Raw genomic sequence first — 20,733 nt, 5'->3', positions numbered from 1 at the left:
CAACCACTCACAGGAATAAAAATGTTTAATGGAAAATTAGTGGTAAATCCTGGTCTGCATGGGACCCCTATGCTCGTGAGGCCCCCGGGCAACTGCCCAGCATGCTCATGCACAGGTGCGGCCTGTACAGGTAAGAGCTGTGGGGTGGAGGGGAAGGGGGGGCATAGTCAACAGATGACGGAATAGGGAATAAATAAAAATAAAACCACTTACCTTGCGCTCGTCGCATTGCCGACTCGGTAATTGGTTTCATTTATGTATTTCTTTTATTTTCCCTATTCTGTCTTCTGTCGACTCCCCCTGTCCCACTGCCCTACCGCTTTTACCTGTGCCGGCCACACCTGCCAATGCGTTAAGACTGCACTGGCACTCAGTGTGAGGCACACTCTGAAACACAGCAAGCGCGCAAGAAAAAGAAAAAGACAGCATGAATGATGGTGATTTGCTATATTGGAAATCACAGCTTCATACTAGACTTTAAGGTTCTTGTTGGTATAGACATTCTAAGTTGATTACATGCCTATTGGTAATGCCATTACGTATGGATTTTAAATCTAGGTTTTAGAAAAGGGTGCATAGGTAAATCTTGTGAAATATCAAGAGTTGGAATCAGGTTCCATTTGGTATATTTTTCAATGAGGTCTTTGAGACTGTGTTATTATCTGGAAAGGGGCGAGAGAAGTAATGTCATGTGGGGTACTTGACATTGACTGGGAGGCAGACAGGTTACTAGTGTCTGCTGTTATAAAGCCATGTTACTTGGTTTAGGTTAGGCCCTCTGGAAATGTGGGATGTGGATTTCTACTTGAGGCTGTTGGTGGTGAGCAGCAGCCAAGAGAGGTCTTTCTACAAGTAGTGTTTATATGGAGTACCTGACAAGGTAAGGGGGACAGACAAGCTGCTAGTGTCTGCTGTTAGACTGCCTTGTACCTACATTGAGATTATTTGGTTTGGCTAAGCCTTCAGGCAAAATGGGATGCGAGTTCTTAGACCAGGGGGTCTTACTATGAGAGCCGCTCATTAACGAATAGGGAACTTTCATGTCGTCTGTAAAGACCTTGGGTCAGAGCTACGCCGGTTGATAATACTACCAGTCAGCAGGATTTTTGCTTTTAGCATTATTACAGCTGTAACTGTCACATTTGAAAACTCTGGCGTTAATTAGGATGTTGGTTGTTAAACCTCTGACCACTTGTTGGAGGCTTACCGACCAACATCCTTGGTTTGAATTCTGTCCACTTTATAACGATTATGGCAGTGGGGCTGGCTTCTGACGGGCTGGCTTCTGACGGGCTTAAGGAGCCCGTTGGCCAGTCAGAAACCAAACATAATCCCTTACAAACAGCGCTTCTGCCGTTAAGATTACGATGTTGGTTTCTGACAGGCTTTCCATGTCAGGCTTACCTGACATGGAAAGCCTGTCGGAAAGTGACTTTAGGGGCACCTAGCCCTCTTCCGCTGCCTCCGGTTGGGGGGCGAGTGTGCTGCCCCCTTGTAAATCGGTACCTGCCACATGGTGCAGGGCATTACATGCCCTATGGGAGCTTGTGCTATGGCTGGTTTCTGAATGCCACACAAGCTACCATAGAGAAATGTGAGTAGTGCGGTTGCATCGTAATTGCGATTTCAGACCACCAACCCAAGCTTGGTCGGTTCTGAAACCGCAGGGATGTCGGTCGGAGGCAACTCCGACCGACATCTTAATTAGGGTCTCTCCTAGAAAGGTTCTTCACTCTTCTTTATTGGTGGGGCTTGGCACTTTACTGATGGCCTCCACCAAATATTGTTTAATTCCTTCATGAGCTAGTGTATGGCCCATATAGATCCAGTTCTATACCACATTTGTCTTTTTTTATAGTGAGGCCTGCTTCTCTAAACCTTTGTTGAACACAACTGAGTGTATGATTATGTTTCTGTTTGGACAAACCATAAATTAGAACGTTGCCTTGGAAACACAATACGTTGACCATGCCATCAAGAGTGTGGTGCATGATACACTGGAAAATCGCAGCAGCAAATGCCAGACCAAATGGCATCTTGAGGTACCTCAGAGCGTTATAAAAGGAGGGGAATAAATGAGACTCACACATGTAATTTTCCTTTTTGATACGCTGAGGACAGGCCAAGTATGCAAAAACAACATGCATCCTTGACGCATGTCTATCAACCCAAATCTTGCTGTTCATGTGACACAGGTCCCCACAGACCAGAATATATTTACCATTGGATTTAGTGGCAAGAACAATAGGGGCTAGCCTTTTGGAATTCTTCTTTAGGTTCTAAAAGCCCTTGCTTTAGCAAATTGTCTAATTCTGCTTGAAGAGGTTCACCCATGAGATGTGATAAAGGTTGAATCTTGTTCGACATTGGTTTGGCATTGGATTTAAGCTTAATACGATGTTAGTAGTTGGCCAGCAACCCAAAACGTCAGAGAAAAGATCGAGGAATTTTTTACAAACATCTTATCCACAGAAGGAAGGGTCAATTAATAAGAAACTGGGGCAACCTCGTTGGAATCAAGTTTAACTCCTAAATCCCTGTCATGATTCCACCCTAACAAGTTTGCCCCATTCCTGGTTACACAGACCTTTCATACTATAGACCTCCCTTTAAATGAAATCTTCATCTGATTGATCCATTCTAATGGAATTGGATCGCTATTATAACCCCAGGATATATACTTGAGTGTGCCAACTCATAATCTTCTTTCTTGAATGTTTGATGAAATGTCTGGCTTTCTAATAATCAAGGCGGCCCTGGGCAGGGAATGTAGGTAGGGGGCCCCGGAAGTGGGGGTCCGGGCAGAATGCAGAGGCCAGTGAAGAGGGGGGGGGGTCAGGGTGTTTGGAAGTGGAACAGACCAAATCCCTGCTAGGGGCTGCCACGCAAATATGTTTCCATCCTCAGAGGATTAATATATTAAGGATATATATTGGCGTGGTGGCCCCTGGGGTTTGGTGGCCCTGTGCAGGTGCACAGCTTGCACATGCCTAAGGCCGCCCCTGGATACAGGCTTATTATTTAGCTTATTAACACAACTTAACAGTTTGAGACAGTCTCCTTACTCAATCACTTGAAACACAAATTTGCTTTGCTCATTTTGTGGAGTATCTAACAGAATCATTTGAGTACTAGATAGGTCCTTGCACACCCTTGCAAAGTAACTCGTTTCCCCATATTTACAGCCAAATGCATCCTTAGCGTCACAACCATGTTTGTTAGCAAAATTATTGCTGCTCCCATAGTGGAAATATTTATTTTTGTCTTTTATGTTCATGTTCATCAGGGACCATCTATCTTTTGTGGTATGCAGAGTTTCTGGTTTCTTGACCACCTTGATGGCGTTTTCTGTTTCTGTTGACACTTTCACTTCTCTCATACACTCCTCGGTATGCTCTTTGCTAATGTCGATGTCTATTGCTTCTCTCAGATTAGGATTTTTGGTCAGATGTTTCAGTTGAATCCGTACATGTCGGGAGTGCAAACCAGTTGGTCTCTGATCAAAGAGTCACATAGTGGACTGAGGTCACATACAATGGACATGCCACAAAGTGCTGGGATTTATGTAGATACTTTTTCATTCTCCCCTTGGGTTCTGCCAAAGATCTTATGTCTCTCGAAACTTATGCATATTTTCCCACGAAAGTGTTCTTCTAATGTCATGTACGCGTTTTTATAAACATCTATTTGAGCATTTGGGACTTGGGAGGTCATTGGTTGCTCTTGTAAACTCTTTGTCCTCTGGTATGGATGAGATGCAATTCAAATAATTGAACCCTGGGATTCTATAGGATAATGGGTTCTTCAGTATCATCTTCAAATGGAGGTGGCTGACTCATTCCTGCAGCAGTCATAGTGCTAGTTTAAAGAGCTGGACGCTTGTAATACCGTAGTAGTAGGAAAGAAATAGGATCTTCAGAACAATGAACAGAACAAATCAATGAAAAGGATATTGAGTGGTAAATCCTATTTCTATGGATGTTTAAGGGAGCTGTGGCAGTGCTTCTTTGAGAGCGGAGGAGCTTTGCCCCTGTGCTGGAGAGCAGAAAACATGAAAACTAAAATGGTAATAAAACACGTTTATTACCGTTTAATTTTTCGTGCTGTCAGCATCCAAGTCTGAGGGTGGGGCAGAAGCAGAGAGGAATGCTGTGCACTTAGTTTAAAGTGTGAATGTCACTTTGGCGGGCTGTCTTGCGAAGGCCAGCCTGACATACACACTTTAAACACTCCAACCCAATCTGTCTCAGACAGTTAGGTGTAGAGCAAGCACAGAACCCCAGTGCGTTAAGGACCGTCGCACCAGCGCGCTCCAGCCAACCCTGGTGGTTCTCTCATTTTGCTGAGAGAAGCATCTGGATTGGAAGAGGAGAGTTGCTTACTGGAGCTCTGGGATCATGTGCTGCCGAGACGAAGAGGAGCACCCAGCATGAGGCAACAGGTAAGTAAATCTTGTTATTTTTTTTTTAAGTAAGCTGCTCTTCAGTCTCAACTCCAGAGCGCTCAACCATGGCCCGTTATAAACACAGTTTAAAACCGACCTCGATTCAGAGCTTTGGCTTTTGGTCTAAGGGCACTGCTGGTTTCACTTAGTGCCCGTTAGTGTGCCTGTCGCCTCACTTGTGTTAATTGTAACTGGCCGCCACTATTTGGGAGTGAAACTTTCTGGAAGGATTATAGAATCCAGACACCACTGCCCAAAAATACCCTAACGGGCAACTGAAAGTGTTGGCAAGCGGGCCCCAGAACTACACTCATCAAAAACACCAGGAGAGTGAAAAGCATTAAGGGGGTCAGACTCAAACCCCCCTACCCATCTGTGCACCGAGTTCCGAGCCAAATTGGGATACATAGAAGATGAAAATGCATCTCTTAGACATCTGCTTCCAGCTCTGGAAGAAGACTACATCCCATCGAAATCCACATCAAGTGGATTTACCCCCGCTTTGCCCCCCACCTCTTGTGACCCAACTGCTTTGCCCCCACCAACACCAGTACCGCTGAAGTGAAAAATTGCTCAGGGTCAAGAGTAACCATGTTGTGTTGGATCCCCTGTCATCCACAACAGAACCAGAGGTAATCCTGGAAAGAAGAATGGATATGGCTCAGGACTGCGCAGCATGGGCCCCAAGCCTAGCGCTCATATGTGAAGGGGGTCTGAACGTTCTGGAACTTCAGGTGCACATTTAAGACTGAAAGAAACAAAAACATTATGGGGCATATTGTTACAAGGGCATAGCGCCACAGTGGCATCACTTTGACCGACGCTCCGGTGGCACTATGTCCTGCTCCATATTTACCAAGCGGCTTTAAGCCACTTTGAGTGGCTTAATACCACCTTGTAAATAGGGCCTCACACTTTGTGTGAAAGGGGCGTTCAATGGGTATTGCTGTGGGCATTTCCATGCAACACCCATTGCATTTTAACGCTGCCCCAGATTTACAAGAATCCAGTGAAGAGTAGGTGTTAGAGTGGTGCAACAAGGAGAAATACTTTTATTTCTCCTCGTTGTTTTCTCTTTCTATGTGTGCTGCATTTTGCAACACACATAGAAAGAGCAAAACACCATCAATGATTGTTTATGTACATGAAGGTGTCCCTTCCTGCACAAAAACAATCATTAATTAATGGTGATTTGCTACTTCTACATGTGCTGCATTCTGCAGCACACATAGAAGTAACAGATAGCCATTATTGATTGCTTATGTGCAGGAAGGGACACCTTCATGTACATAAACAATCATCCCTGCAACACAGGCACCCTTGCAAACTGGCGCAAGGGCGTCTGCACTGGTATTAGGCAGCTATTTTCAGCACCGGCATAAGGGAAAACACAGGGGTGTGGCCTATTCTTGTGAATACGGCACATCCATGCGTTTTTTAAATGACGCTGCATAGTACTGCAAAATTGCTCGCAGTGTCGTGCTGTGCCATTTCCTTGTAAATATACCCCTATGGGCTCTGGGGATAAGCATTCATTATGGATCCCTCAGTGGGGAATTCAATCATTTCTTTTGTATTTATTGCATTTATTATGCCCAAAATTTTTCCTAGAGCACAACAACAAAACATTGAAAACTATAATGAAAACAGACATGAGAACACCTCTTATGAAATCATTTAGAGTTTGGCAGGACAGAAGACCTTTTGAAAATCGTTTTGGCGTGGGGGAAGTGCTGTGTTTCCCTTAGTGGTGTCTTGGCTGAGTCAATTGGAAGGCCTTCACTGACAGCCCTTTCCCACAAGACCACCACCTTAAGAGCATCAGAAGACCTCCTTGCTTAGGGCAGGACTTTCAATGGTATGTTTTTTGCTTATGACTTTGGTAACAGTCATAATATTGGCACACATGAAGACAAAATAATACTGCTAATAATTTTCATATAAAAACCCTGCTGGTGATTCAGCGTTCTGTACAGAGTATCATGCTGATCTGGATCTTAGAAAGAGATTTCTTTTGTATGTACTTGGAGGTCTACATGGGTTGCTGCACTGATCTGTCTAGGAGTTATTGTCCAGGGGTGTCGTGTGTGTGAAGTGGTGGAGGATGTGGTGAAGAGATGTGTATCATGTGCCCCTAGTGGTAAGGGCTTAAAGATGATGGATATGCTGTTGTCCCCACTACAGGCTCCCAGGAATAAGTGGCAAAGAGGTGAGGTGGACATTGAGGGCCCATCGAAATATTTGGGGGGTGGGGTTCTAAATGTGTAGTAACATTGGTGGATTTTCTGTCCAAATGGATTGAATTAAATTTAATTTCATGGGTAACTATGAGAGTTATCAAACGCATGTTGGAGAAAATACTCCCGAGACAGGGTGTGCTTCAGGTCATGGCCACACACAATGGAGTATAGTTGTGCTTGCAGAAGATAAAGGACATTTTGCTGGGGCAGTGCACATAAAACAAGAACACTTCCCTGCACAATCCACATGCAAATGGTCTTGTAAATAGAAAGGTTATGGACAGTCTGCAGTTTAATTTGAGGTATTGTTTTCTGTAAAGTGTTGTAAGGAGCATAAATGGAAAGGTAGCTAGAGCAGTGGTTTGGGTGTACAGGGTGACTCCGATTACTATCATCGAGTGTGCTTACTTTCCTTTGAAGGCAAGATCAACTGGTACCACATTATATCAGGCATGGACAGGTCATCAGGATAGACAGGTGATTTGGAAAGATTCAAGAAAGTGAAAGTAATTATACAGAACTGCATCGTAGTATTGTGAGAAAGAAGAGAAGTGTGGATTCCGAAGTGGTTTGTGTGAGGAAAAAATGGTTTCGTTAGGAAAGGTGAGTCTATGTGGATCGAACGATGCAAAGTCATGCTTACGGTAAAGAAACGTGGTGGCCGAGGGAAAGATGGAGTAGAAATTGGGTAGTTAATGGGCACCTTCCTGCACAAAAGCAATCCTGTGAGTCCTTTTCCTCTTTCTACGTGTACTGCAAAAATAACGCTACTTCTCCTTGTTGCGCCTCCCCTGGGGAGGCATAAGGTTTTGGCGCATCCCCAGGTTAACAGGGTCTTGCAATTCTGGGGATGTGCCAAGATCCATGGGCGTTGCATGGAAACACCCACTGCAGTGCCCATGGGATGCATCCCTAGTGCAGAGTAAGGCAATGGAGTGTCTTTTGCTGACTTTACATTTTCCATATCTATGAGGCCATTCAAAACCATGGAAAGTGTCTTCGTGTGGCCTCATAAATATGATTTGGTAGTTTGCACCACGGTTGCATCACAAAAAATTATGCTACGGCGGCGCAAGGGGCTTGTAAATATGCCCCCGACTGCTTTGTAAAACAACCCTATTTTCATGCTGTGAGATTGTACTACTTAGTTGCAAAGCAAAATTGCCATTCTGTAAGATTTGCAGAATCCTGCCCATTAATGAGGCAGTGTTGTGTTTGTGAATCCCACTGAACAGGCTGTGAATGCAGGGATGGAGACTTACGAGACACAGCAGGCCTCCTTTTCTGCAGTCACATTCACAGAATAACTACAATTTTGGTCTAGTATAAGCAGCATGCATGCGCTGTCTGCAAGACCTGGTGTATTCAGTAAAAGGAGTTCCTGCCTACCACCGGTTGACTCCCATTTCACTTTTGTTTGCAGCCTCCTAACTGGTTCCCGGAGCCGATATGTCACTGCCTTTCTCAGCTGAGGAGCACCGGCCAAGTACTGTATTCTTACTCTTCGGGTGTTCATGTGTTACTGTGGGGACTACTTTTTTTTCTTGCCTGCTCGTGTTTCACTGTGGGTGCGTGTTCTCTCCTCTGACTGTTAACAGCACTTACTAGAGTTCTGGTTTGTTTCAAATGTCAGACGCTGTTTCCCAGTGCATCTTTATATTCTTTCTCCAACTTGAAAGAGAGGATTTCCCTGTTTGGCTTGAACGTTACCCACAGCCCCCTCTCCCTTAGCTGTGTGAGCCCTGCTGCTTTCTTTATACTTTGTCTCTGTCTACATATTTAGCAACACCCCAGAATCCAGCCTACGACCCACAACGTTGCATCCATTAATTGATATCATCAGTAAAGGCATCAGTAGTTCACAGTTTTGTCAAGGAGGTCTACTCTTCGTGTTTGCGTTGCAATGAGGTGTATGTATATGATGGCAGGAATAGGATACAGATATTTAATGCATTTAAAAAAAATTAGCTTTTATATTATCCCATTCTTTATTTTCTTTCCCTGACTTCAAAGAGAGGATTTGACTTGTATGTCTCACCAACCCCTTCTCTCTTACCCTGCCTAAGCCCCACCATGTTGCTTGTTTTTGTCCCTTGTCTCTGTCTACATATTTAGCCACGCCCCTGCACATCTCTTTTTTCACTGCTTTCAGTCTCTCCCTTCAGTTAAAGTCTCCACAGCCTTTGTGCTTTCGCATGAGTTGCAACAGCTGTTTTATAAGCTTCTGGGAGTGAGAAATAAATAATATATTTTTTTAATAAACTCTAAAACCGCTGGCGATAAGAGTGGAGAGGTCAGCGAGGGTAAGTACCGTAGACTTTGGTAATTGACTGTGTATGTCGATGTGTAGAGCCAACACCAAGGATCTACAACAGTATACCTAGACGCATTCCTTCCATATGAATTTATAGAAAGCGTTGGGTTCATCTGATCTGCCCACTACATGCCAGGTGTTGCACCCAGTAACCGCTGTTTGTAGTACCAAGAGGCCACTTTCTGCCTCCTTCACCATGACAGACCCACGCCTCTGCACCCGCTGTGAATCAGAGTTTGAGACATTCTCTTTCTTTAATGCCTTCTAAATGTTCTTATTCTGACAAATTTCCTGTGCACGTTCTTAACGTTCGATGTCACTTTCTGGCTGCCTCTTGGCAAAGAAAGGTCAATTCCGATCAATGTATGACATGTTGTATCCTCTCCAGGACAACATAATGCTCCCAAAAGGCTGTTAAACTACAAAACGCTATATCTGACTACTGGAGAGGGGGAATAACTCAGTGAAGATCGCTGGGATGAATAATTTTATGCGTCCTAGGATTACTTCTGTGGGCTTGTTATAAATGCAAAAATGGGCATTTAGCATTTCTATTTTCGTTTTTCACTCTTTACACTTTTCACTCTTGTAATGATTAATATCTCTTTTTTATAACCAAAACACTCCTCCACCCCTTCACAGATAAGGCGCTGAGCGGGGGTAGGGGGCGAGGGTAAGCAGCTCTGTTCTGTCGAACATCCATGTCTTGAGTGTCTTCCTGAAGATGTTTAGAGCGAGGACGCATCTGATGTCGATTGGGTGTTCGTTCCAGGTCTTGGCTGCGATGTAGGAGAAGGCCCTTCTGCCCATTCTGGCTCTGTGGATGCGCTGGGTTTCGGCGAGGGCGAGGTTAGCGGATCAGATGTTTCTCTCGGGTACGTGGAAGGAGATTCTCTCGATGAGGTATTGGGATCCGGTGTTGTGGAGGCATTTAAAGGCATGAGTGAGTATCTTGAAGGTTACTCTCTTCTGGATGGGGAGCCAGTGGAGGTCTTGCAGGTGTTGGGTGATGTTTTCTTGTCGAGGGATGCCGAGGACGAGTTTGGCTGCGGTGTTCTGTGTGGTCTGGAGTTGGCGGAGCAGATACTTGTTGATTCCCACATAGAGGACATTTCCATAGTCCAGTCTGCTGGTTATAAGTGCATGGGTGATGGCTTTTCTTGATTTGGGGGGATCCATTTGAAGGTCTTCTGAAGGATGCGGAGTGTGTTGAAGCAGGGGGAGGCAACGGCGTTGACCTGACGGGTCATGGAGAGGGAGTAGTCGAGTACGATGCTGAGGTTCCAGGCGTGGTCAGTGGGGTGTGCGGGCTGGCGAGGGCGGTGGGCCGCCAGTTGATGTCCCATGCAGTGGGGGAGGGTCAGAGGATGAGGAACTGTCTTCTCCGAGTTGCGCTTCAGGCAGCTGCTGCTCATCCAGGAAGCCATGTCCTTCATTCTTTCCTGAAAGCTGGGTCTGGTGCTGACGGGATCCTTGGTGAGGGAGATGTCATCTATGGCAACGAGTAGGCTGGTCTTGGTGCTGTGTCAATTTTAACCATAATAAAAAAAGAAGGGTGGCTTCGAGATGTAGGCAAGCGATGCATGTGCAGCAAAGTCATGATGTGACCCTATGACCGTGTGGCTTTGAGCGACTGCAAAGATTCAAGAACAAGAGTCGTGCGAAAGTTGTTCTCGACTGTGAAACTGCATGTAAAATGTTATTTGATTTACAACATTAGATATATGGAAATGAAGTAAAATTAAATTATGAATGAGCTAAAGGGGAAGGGTTTGTTAAACAAAAGAGGTTTATTAAAAAGTGAATATGTCAGCATGAGTGGACTACAACTCCCCTGTCCCCGTCCAATCAAAGTCCTTATTCCATTGATATTTGCAACTTTTAAGGGTGGGCATGCAGAAATTAAAACTATAACTAGAGTGACTTAAAGTATTAGTTGTCGACATGCATGTAAGCGAGGTGAGGCAAGCACAAGTGCAGGAGAGAAAGATGCGAGATCTAGTGCTTCTGAGGAAGGAGAGAACAGACTGGGAAGATATACCTCTGAAAGACAACTTGATTAGATTGAAGATTCTGGAAGAATATAGAGGAGGGAGAGTGTGTAGGAGAGGGATGTGCCCTGTTGCGTCGGGTCTGTAGAGATGTTTAGTAAGTATTACCCTGTCCTGATCCTGTCCTATAAGACCTCCACCAGTCGTTGGCCAGAGGGTTGGTTTTCCATTATCACCATTGGGTAACTATTATTCTGTTTTAAATTTGCATATCTTTTGGAAATGTCTAATTTATTATGCCTTTTGTCTCTTCCTCTATCCACTCTTAATGCATTGATCTGTTGAATGGGTCTGTGAATCGATGTATTTATTGCTAAATGAATTCTCTCTGTCGTGAAAGTTGATGGAGTTTGCACTGTGAATTTGTTCTAATGAGCGTTCATTTATGACTGAGATTTAGATAAAATTTATTGAATCTTACCCAGAATCTGTGGGTATTTCACTAAGATCAGTAAGTTAGTTAGTTAATCGTTAATATCACCATCAAATACTCAACTAATAGTCCATCGACCAAAGGAAGAGTGTTGATCCGTGAAGATTAGTTAGACATTGAATACATTTCTCAAATAATTTTGAGTCTACAAGTTAGTTAACTAATCAAGAGTGAAGTGAAATTACAAAACTTGACCCCCAGCGAAACAGCCAGGAAATTTCATTGTGTATATGGGCCCATTGAATTTTTCCTTGACTGTGACGTGTTCATCCCTGGCCTTTCGCTGGATCAGTTTTTTCTGGTAGTATTGAATATTGATTACTGATTATTGACTATATGACACTAACTAAGAGTTAGTGTAATGTTCTATGTTGTCTAGAAGTACAGGTATAGAGATACCTGGGAATCCCGGGAACGGAATTTAGAAGAGTGTGGTAAGGAAATCACACTGCAAAAGGTTATTCGTCTGTTGTCATAATACCTAAAAGATACGCAGGACTGTGGGTGTTATATTAGAGACTATATCGTATAAGAGTAAAGTGTGAGTGACGACAAAGGGCCCACCTTTGAAACTTTGGCCTTACCCAAAGGAGGAGTATCCCTAGCAGGGTAATAGGTCCTCCACAAGCTTAAGTGAAGGGTAAACAGTGTTTTTTACTCATAGTGACAGGAAGTATTTTCTCTTTGAAGCGAGTGAAGAAACTATGTTTGGTTTAGCGGAGCAGACAGAGTAGCGCTATCTTTATGTTATTACTAACCGAAATGTATACAGAAAAAGTTAGAAAATACATTGTCGTACTACCTTGTGAAGGTAGGGTCAGTAGCAGGAGTCATACTGACGTCACAGAGTGCCGCGCTGATATTGGTCAAAACAGCAGGCGTGTGGAAAGTGCAGATTGTAAAGGGAGGGTCAGTAGTAGGAGCAATACTGACATCACAAAGAGCTGCGCTGGCATTGGTCAGACAAGTGGGTGTGTTGTGAGCTCTGATTGATCAGTAGGCAAGTACCATGCTGGTATTGGGTGTGGAAAAGGATATGTAGTAAAACCTAATTGGATTGTTGGTGTGAGTCGCGCTGGTATAGGACGAGTATTAACAAACAGAATTAGTGAAAATACAGAAGAGTTCTTGGGATTTTACCGACTGAATTAGTTATTTACAAGAACCGAAAGAATGAAGCTGATTAATAAGATCAAGAATTTCTTTAAGAAGGACAAGCGTATAGTAACTAGGGAGGGAATTCTTATGCCACCTCCTAACACGCCAGCTTCCTATATGGTGATGGAAAGTGGATATCATACGTGTGTATGGTTGGAAAATTGGATGGAGTATACGAAAGGTGATGGTGTTCTAGCTTTCCCAGAACATGGTACATTTAATGTGAGGATTCTTCAGAATTTGAGAAATAGGATGAATTCATTAGAACCAAATCCTAGGTTAAGACATGATGAGGCTTTGGAGGAATGGGAAGTTGAGGCATTTGAACAAGAGAAATACAGAGGAGGCAGAAGAATTAATAGAGGATTTTTACCCAGATACCCATTTGACACTCGAGGAGATCAAATGAAAAGATGGAGAAGGGCTGTAGTAACGGAGGGTTTATATTGAGTATTAATGGCTGAGAATCAAGAAGGTAGCAAGGAAAAAAAACACATAGGTGTGACAGGAATAGGGTGTGATGAATCTGATGATGAGTTGTTGGAAGATGTTCTAGTCAAAAGACCTCTGCCTTATCAAGAATGTGCTAGAGATACAACTCCAAGTGCCCCTATGATGGGAACACCATTGGTTCCACAAGTTCTATATGATCCAACAGTCATCCAAGCATCACAAGAAAAGGAAAGGGATGCATTGAATAAAATAAAAGAAGAGATAATTCAGAAAATAAATCAGTTAGGTCTAAATGCTTAAGCACTGACAGTGCCAGTAACTATTGGTCCTGTTAATCCATTGTATGGTGACAAACGAGGTACACCAAAACCACAAAATGTGGCCATCTCACAGAATGGTGCTAGAAAAGAGATAGTGTCGCTAGAAGATCAAACTAGTGAGAGTGATTTGAATGTCTCATTATTAGATCTCCCAAATCTTGAAACCGTAACTGAAACTCCAAAAAGAATTTCACCCATTGATACAAGGAGGAAACAACTGTTACCCCATTGGCAAGAAATTCTCCTGGATTTTCACCAGAAGATCTTGAAGAATGTTCAAAAGGATTAGAAAAGAACAAACCTCACCAAAAACTATAGATGTAAGCAAGTTGAGAGCGGATTTGGAGGAAATGATTATTGGTATGATAAGTCCAGACATATTAGGTTCATATGGAGATGAAGAACTGTTGTTTTTGTGCAAAAGTATAACCTGGAGAACGAAGAATCTTCATGAGAAGATAGTGGAAGCAGCTTTAGAATTTTGAATAGATGTGGAAAAATCAAAAGTATTACAAAAACCCTAAAGATCAGAATTTACTGAGAAGGATTTAGAAAGTTTGAATGCATCAGGAAGAAGATGGCAAATAAAAGAACTAATGCACAATTTAAAGAAATGGGGAGATGTAGATCGATGGAGAAGTAGATGGACAAAAAAGAGAGAGGAAGCATCTACAAAGACTCGTCTACATTCTCGTTAAGGGAAGCAGAAAAGGTTGAAAGAATGTGTCAGATGAGAGAAGTTCTGGTGGTGGATACGTTCATGTTCCATGGAGTAGACAGGACATTTTGTCCTTTACCAATGACTTCCCCAGATTGAAGAAGTAATGAAGAAATATAATCAAGTGATTACTTTCCTGAAAGGGATAATTCCCCCTAAAAAAACAGATTGGGTTCAGATAGACAGAACAGCTTAAGAACCCAAGAAGTCAGTGCATGCATACTACAAAAGGTTGCGACAGGTGTTTAAGCATAATAGTGTATTCGAGAACATTTGTGATAAAGATATGGGACATTTTGTATATAGGATTGTGTATGGATTAAGGTCAGAAATTAGTCTGATGATTCAACAGCCTTTGCTTTGGTGGCAGAGTAAGCCGATTGATGACATTTTGAAGTATGCAAAGTATTGTAGTGAGGACATTGATGCAAAACACAAAAAGTTAAAGGAGAAAATGATGTGGACACAAGTGAATTTAGCAGAACACGAAGAGGCTACTTCTGGTTCTCAAAATGATAACCAGATGAATAGGCAAAATCAGAACAGTCAAGTGGCAAATGAAAATAAGGGAAAAGGACAAGTGAGTAGAGAAGAAGCAAAAAATAAATATCCTTGTCATGGATGCGGAAAGCTTGGTCATTGAAAGAATGAGTGTAGAAATATTCAACCGAATAATGGGGTAAATCAAATTTTATATCCGCAGATGCAGAATGAGGTGGTTGTGAACCAACAACAACAGGTAATTACTCCTCAGTTGCAGGTGCCACAAGCCCCCATGCTGAACAATGTGAGCTCTCAGGTGCATAGATACAGTGTGAACACCGGATTTTGTGGAGAAAGTTTTAAGAATACTCAGACGGTCAACCAATGGTCCATCGACCAAAGGAAGAGTGTTGATCCGTGAAGATTAGTTAGACATTGAATACATTTCTCAAATAATTTTGAGTCTACAAATGAGTTAACTAATCAAGAGTGAAGTGAAATTACCAAACTTGACCCCCAGCGAAACAGCCAGGAAATTTGATGTGTATATGGGCCCATTGAATTTTTCCTTGACTGTGAAGTGTTCATCCCTGGCCTTTCGCTGGATCAGAGGCGTTGGTCCGTATTTCTGTGAAGAAGGCGATGTCTGGGGAGAGGGTGTCGAGGATGTCCCAAATCTCAAGGACGTGTCTGTGCATGGAGCGCACGCTGAGGAGGATGCTTTTCAGGGCTTCGGTGGCGTTGGTTTCCAGCGTGGTGGTCGTGGGGGCGCAGAGGGTGGTGAAGGTCTAGCGCCAATAGCGCCTGGAGAACTGGCTGTGGGTGGTGTTCAGCATGGACAGCTGGTAGTTGTTGTTCCTTCCGGGGTTGAATGCAAGGTGGGCAGTTGAGTTGTAGAAGTGGGTGGTCGGAGACCCAGGGTTCCTGGCGCTGGTTGCGGTTGGGTCGAAGAGGGACACAGACGGCCTTGCCTCTGGTGTCCCTTTGGCGCACTAGTGGCGCAGCCGCACAGTGGCCACCATTAATTAGGGAAGAGGGAGCGAAGTGGAGCTGGGAGACGGGAATGGGAACGGCAGGGGGGAGGGGCCATGCGGACAGCAGCAGCGGGGAAAAGAGCGGCTATAACAGGCACGAAGGTGCAAAAGAAGGGCACAAGGCACAACAACGAGCAATGGGCAGAATTAAAAGTGAATTAAAAATTGCAGAACAGAACCAGAATCACAGAAGGGCACCACCAGGCACAACAATAAGTAAACAGAGCAAAACAAGGGCACAGGGCACAACAATGAGCAATAGGCAGAATAAAAGCGAAATAAACATTAACAGAACAGAACCAGAATCAAAGAAGGACAACACCAGCAACAGCAATAGCAAAAACGAAGTTAAGGGCACATCGCGCAGACAGGCAGCAGCTGGGCTTGAACACCTACCCGGAGTGGTGTTGGCCGCAGTGGCACAACAGCGGAGCTGCAGGGGTCAGAGAGCAGGGAGTCTGGCCAGGGGGTCAGAGGTCCTGCTCCTACTCCACATGATTACTATCCACATATTTCCACTATACTTCATGCCACAGAATTCCACTCCACGCCACATACATTCACTCCTAATTTAAGACAAAATCCTAACTTTACTACTACTAAATGTCTTATGTGAATACCAAAAGTTGTAAGTTTAGGATTTTGTCTCAGGTTAGTTCTGTGAATCAGCCCCATTGCCATTTTCAACATCAATAGCTCTAACTCTCACAAATGCTTGTTCATTTCAACCTTGCTCCCTTAAAAAGGTCAAAAGCTGCTGTAAAAAAATAAAATGGGGATTCTTTGAATAACACTGTGGGGCATATTTATGAGGGCCATGCATCATGCTTGCATCACCAAAGTGGTACATGCACGATGCAAAGCCCCAAGTCATATTTATGGAGCCATGCAAAGCCACTTTGCCTGGATTGGAATGGCTTCACAAATATAGAGTAACGCAACGCAGAACAAATTGCTGCCTTGCCTCACTCTATGCAAGTTCCACGGGCATTGCGGTGGGTATTCCCACACAACTCCCATGGTTTTTTACGCATTCCCAGATTTACAAGGACTTGTAAATCTGGGAATGCATCAATTACTTACACCTCCCCAGGTGAGGTGTGATGAGGAGAGATATATTTATTTCTCCTTGTTTTTTTGTCTTTCTATGTGTTCTGCAGAAAAGGCCTCTATGGATTGTTTTTGTGCAGGAAGGAAAAACAATCCTGCCTGTAATGCAGGCACCCTTGTGCGATGGTGCAAGGGAGCCTGTGTTGGAGCTAGGCTACTGAAATGACGCCAGTTCAAGGGTATGGGACAGGAAGGCACCGCATTGGATAAATACGGCGCATTCCTGCCCTTTACCTGTGACGCATGGCTGCGCAGCGAGGTAACTTGTTGCCCTGCCCTGTGCCAGCATTCTAATAAATATGCCCCGAGTGTTCCTTCATGGGACCTCTCTCCAATGACTACAGCCCACATTCAACTAGTGGAAGCTGTCTCTCAGGGACAGTTCCACTTTGACAACGGATGCTACACCTTTTTTGGAGTTGATAGCCATTCAATTGTTTACAATTACACTTACAATTCGAAAGGAGCAGAGGGGCGCCCCTTGTCTGCCCCTCTTCGTTCCGAATCACTATGAGACACATTTACGACGAGAAATGTACCTTTAGGGCCTTATTTATGAAGGCCTTGCGCCGCCGGTGCGTCACTTTTTCCCATTTTAAAAGTGGCGCACCGGCGGCGCAAGGCCTTCATAAATAATGCCCTTTAGTACATTGCAACCTGTCTTTTCACAGTTGCAAAGCTTACATCTTTGGGAATGGCAGGCTTTGCTAACACGACAATCCGGAGCGAGCGTTGTTTTCTCGTTCTGCGTCAAAGGCTCCCTTCTCCCAAGCAGTTAGCAAGGACCTCACTGGCCATCAGAAATGGTGACGAGAACTAAGAAAATAGGACTGGAAGTACATGATGTCTCCTTTGCAACTCCGCGTCCCCAGACAGCCGCTGCTTGCAGAGCAGCGACTGCACAGACGTCGAGAGGTGTCAAGCTCCAGGCGGGAGCACGAACAGGCAGCGCGCCAAGGTACAGCGCAACAGCAGTTTAAAATTGGAAACACCACTGGTGCTGCATGTGCGACATATGCGGCATAGCGGCGAAGTAAATCAAATCCATTCCGCTCTTAGCGCGCAGCACTTCAGTATTCCTGACACTAAATAACTGTTGATTAAAAAGCTTACTGCGGACACGCATGCGGAGCAGGGCGGGTGTAAGCACTTCTGGTTGCACCTCGTAGGAAAGCACGTGTAAGTGGGCCACGGGAAAGGTTATTATTTCACAATGAGCGAATTTGGTGCAAGTTTCACGCGCTCAGTTAACTCGAGCCAATGTCTTTTAGATGGCGTTTGCTTTTTTCATGTGTAAATATAGCTCAAAATTATTTGCAGCAGGATAATCAAACGGGTCTATGCAGCAGCATTGCATTGATGAACATGAGGACAAAGACTGTCGGACACTCAGGGCCTGATGTGTAAAGCCTTTTTTCAGTCACTAAGCATGTATGCCCAACATTAGGAGGCGTTGTACCTTAAACAGGCAAGACGCAATATACTATAGGTGCATGGCGAGTAGGAAATGGCTTTTCGACTTGCAATGTGTACATTGAGACTGCTTGCAATTTACTAGGATGAGTTGGTATGAAAAGCATCACCCCTTCTTTGTGCATTTTAATGGTGTGTATCAATGCTTTGTGATCACAGCTGAAGTCTCAACCTTCTGTGAAAGTTTCTGTGTGTTTAATATTAATTGTGCATTATTAACAATATGCAGAATAGTAACTAACACTTGAATTAACATGTGTACTCTTATATGATGTTATTCGGTGGAAAGATTTTGATATGGTCTGCTACAGCACGTTTTATAGGCTTTTTCTAACTAAGCCCTTGTTCAAAATGGATGTCTCATCATGTTTGTTCATTGTTTATTATTTCTGCACGTAGTCAAGCAATTCACATTTGTTTATTTCCGATTGACTCTGTTCTCGAAGATTCTCTAGCATGGGCTTCCTAATGTTAACAATTCTTTACGGTTCTTCTGCCTGCATGCAGTACTACATTAATTCACACTGCAAAACTGTTGTTTTGTAACACGTTTGTTCTGCTATCTCTGGATGACAATAGCAGAGAGGGGGCTGAATCAATTTTCATGTAGTGGCGGGATAGTAGTTAGTTAGCAAGGCTGTATGGCTATCTTTAATTCAATATTCTGATTTGTTGAAAATGTATTTGCTTTGTTCACACCATGATGAATCTGCACTTTCCTTTTTATTTTATGAGAATATTTTTAAAGGCTGAGCCAGGACTCTCATGAGGATTTTCCAAAGAAACAAGGGATGCTGTTTGAGTTTTTACTGATTTTGCTGCTCATTTGGGACTTAGACTATTTTTGATTTTGTCTATTATTCTATAGTGTTCTATTTCTGAGAGCGTTCACGGCAATACATTCATGCATCTGCACAATTTCTGTATTGTACCTTTTGAATTATTTGCAATAAATCTTTATACATTTCCTGATTCTGCCATAGAACTCACTTATTGAGACAGTGCTTTCTTACTTAACTGTATTTTTGATCTGCTGATTTTGTACCTTGTCTCTGGGACTCCTTAACTCATGAAATTAAGGTTTAAGACTATACTTATCCACTCACCTGTAGGGTGTGCAACAGGTATCTGTTGAGGCGTAAAATGTTAGGGGTACTTGGGGCACATATCACTAACATGTTACCGACATTTAAAAGCAAGCAGCAGAGAGTTGCAAAGTAAAAGCGGTCGGTGAAGGACAGCTTTCATCCTGAGAATGACAGATGAATTATTGGGGATAGCAGACAGCGGGCTAGATGCTCCCACCACTGTCTATTTGCAGGATGACACTTTTCTGTGGTATGAGACTATAGGCCCACAACATCAGGGCACTACTAAGCATGAGAGTAGGTGATACTGATAAGCATATGCATGCAGCATGACATGTAAGTTGAAATCTCATACTTAATCTAGTCTTCGTCTTCATAACAAATATAATAACACAAGCATTTGCAATGCAATAGGTCTCGCAACTGCGAGTTTTGGAGCTATTGTTATTGTAAATGGTATTGTAAATGACAATGCCTTGGCTGGTGTCGAACACCAGAAACTACTGACTCAAATTAAGCACTGGGTGGGGCCCTCCTGGGTCTATGTTAGACATCCCTCGCTGAGGAGTTTGACATTCTGAAGTTATCTGGGGGGCCAGCAGAGCCTGTGAGCCCCGATAAAATGCAGGGAGTATTACTGCCCCAGAGTGAACCTTGTGGGGGCAGCTACTGAGTGTTCCTGAATGGAGAGACCGGCTGATGTACCAGGAGAGGATGTGCCAGGAGGCGGGAGCTGTACCTCCAGCAATGGAAGCCAACCCCCTTCCAGATTCTTCTAGTCAGGGAGGCAGGGCAGGGAGCCTAGGAAGAGCACTCTAAGCTCGCTCCCCCACTTGGTGATGGGGTGTCAGAACACATAGTGACTTGAGAAGTCTGGGTGTAGTACATCCCACTGGAAGTTTGTATTACTGACTTATTCCTTGACATTTAAACTCACATTTAACCCTGAAGTAAAAGACACCCTGCATTGGAGAGTTTCAGTGAGGAGCAGTTGGCAAAGTGGTGACACTTGATAATAAAAAAGTCCCTAGTATTGTAAAGCAATAAACAAATATAATGCACCAACTTGACACTTGTACAGTGTTCAAACAGTGCACATGTAACATCTTAGGCACATTTTATGAATGTGATATATCACCCTTATAAATCATCTGTGCTTCAGGAGTCATGATACACAAATAAGGATCAAAACTGCCACAGGCACACACATCACACACTCACACAGTTATCTACAAGCATCAGACATCTACACGCATCAGACATCAACAAGCATCAGACATCCACAAGCATCAGGCATCAGCCATCAGGCATCAAACATCCACAAACATCAGGCATCAGACATCAGGCATCAGACACCCACACACATCAGACATGAGGCATCAGACATCCACAAGCATCAGGCATCCACAAGCAT

This window comes from Lissotriton helveticus, chromosome 2_1 (assembly GCF_964261635.1).
Source record: "Lissotriton helveticus chromosome 2_1, aLisHel1.1, whole genome shotgun sequence".
Taxonomy (NCBI): Eukaryota; Metazoa; Chordata; class Amphibia; order Caudata; family Salamandridae; genus Lissotriton; species Lissotriton helveticus.
This window is presented reverse-complemented; position numbering follows the sequence as displayed.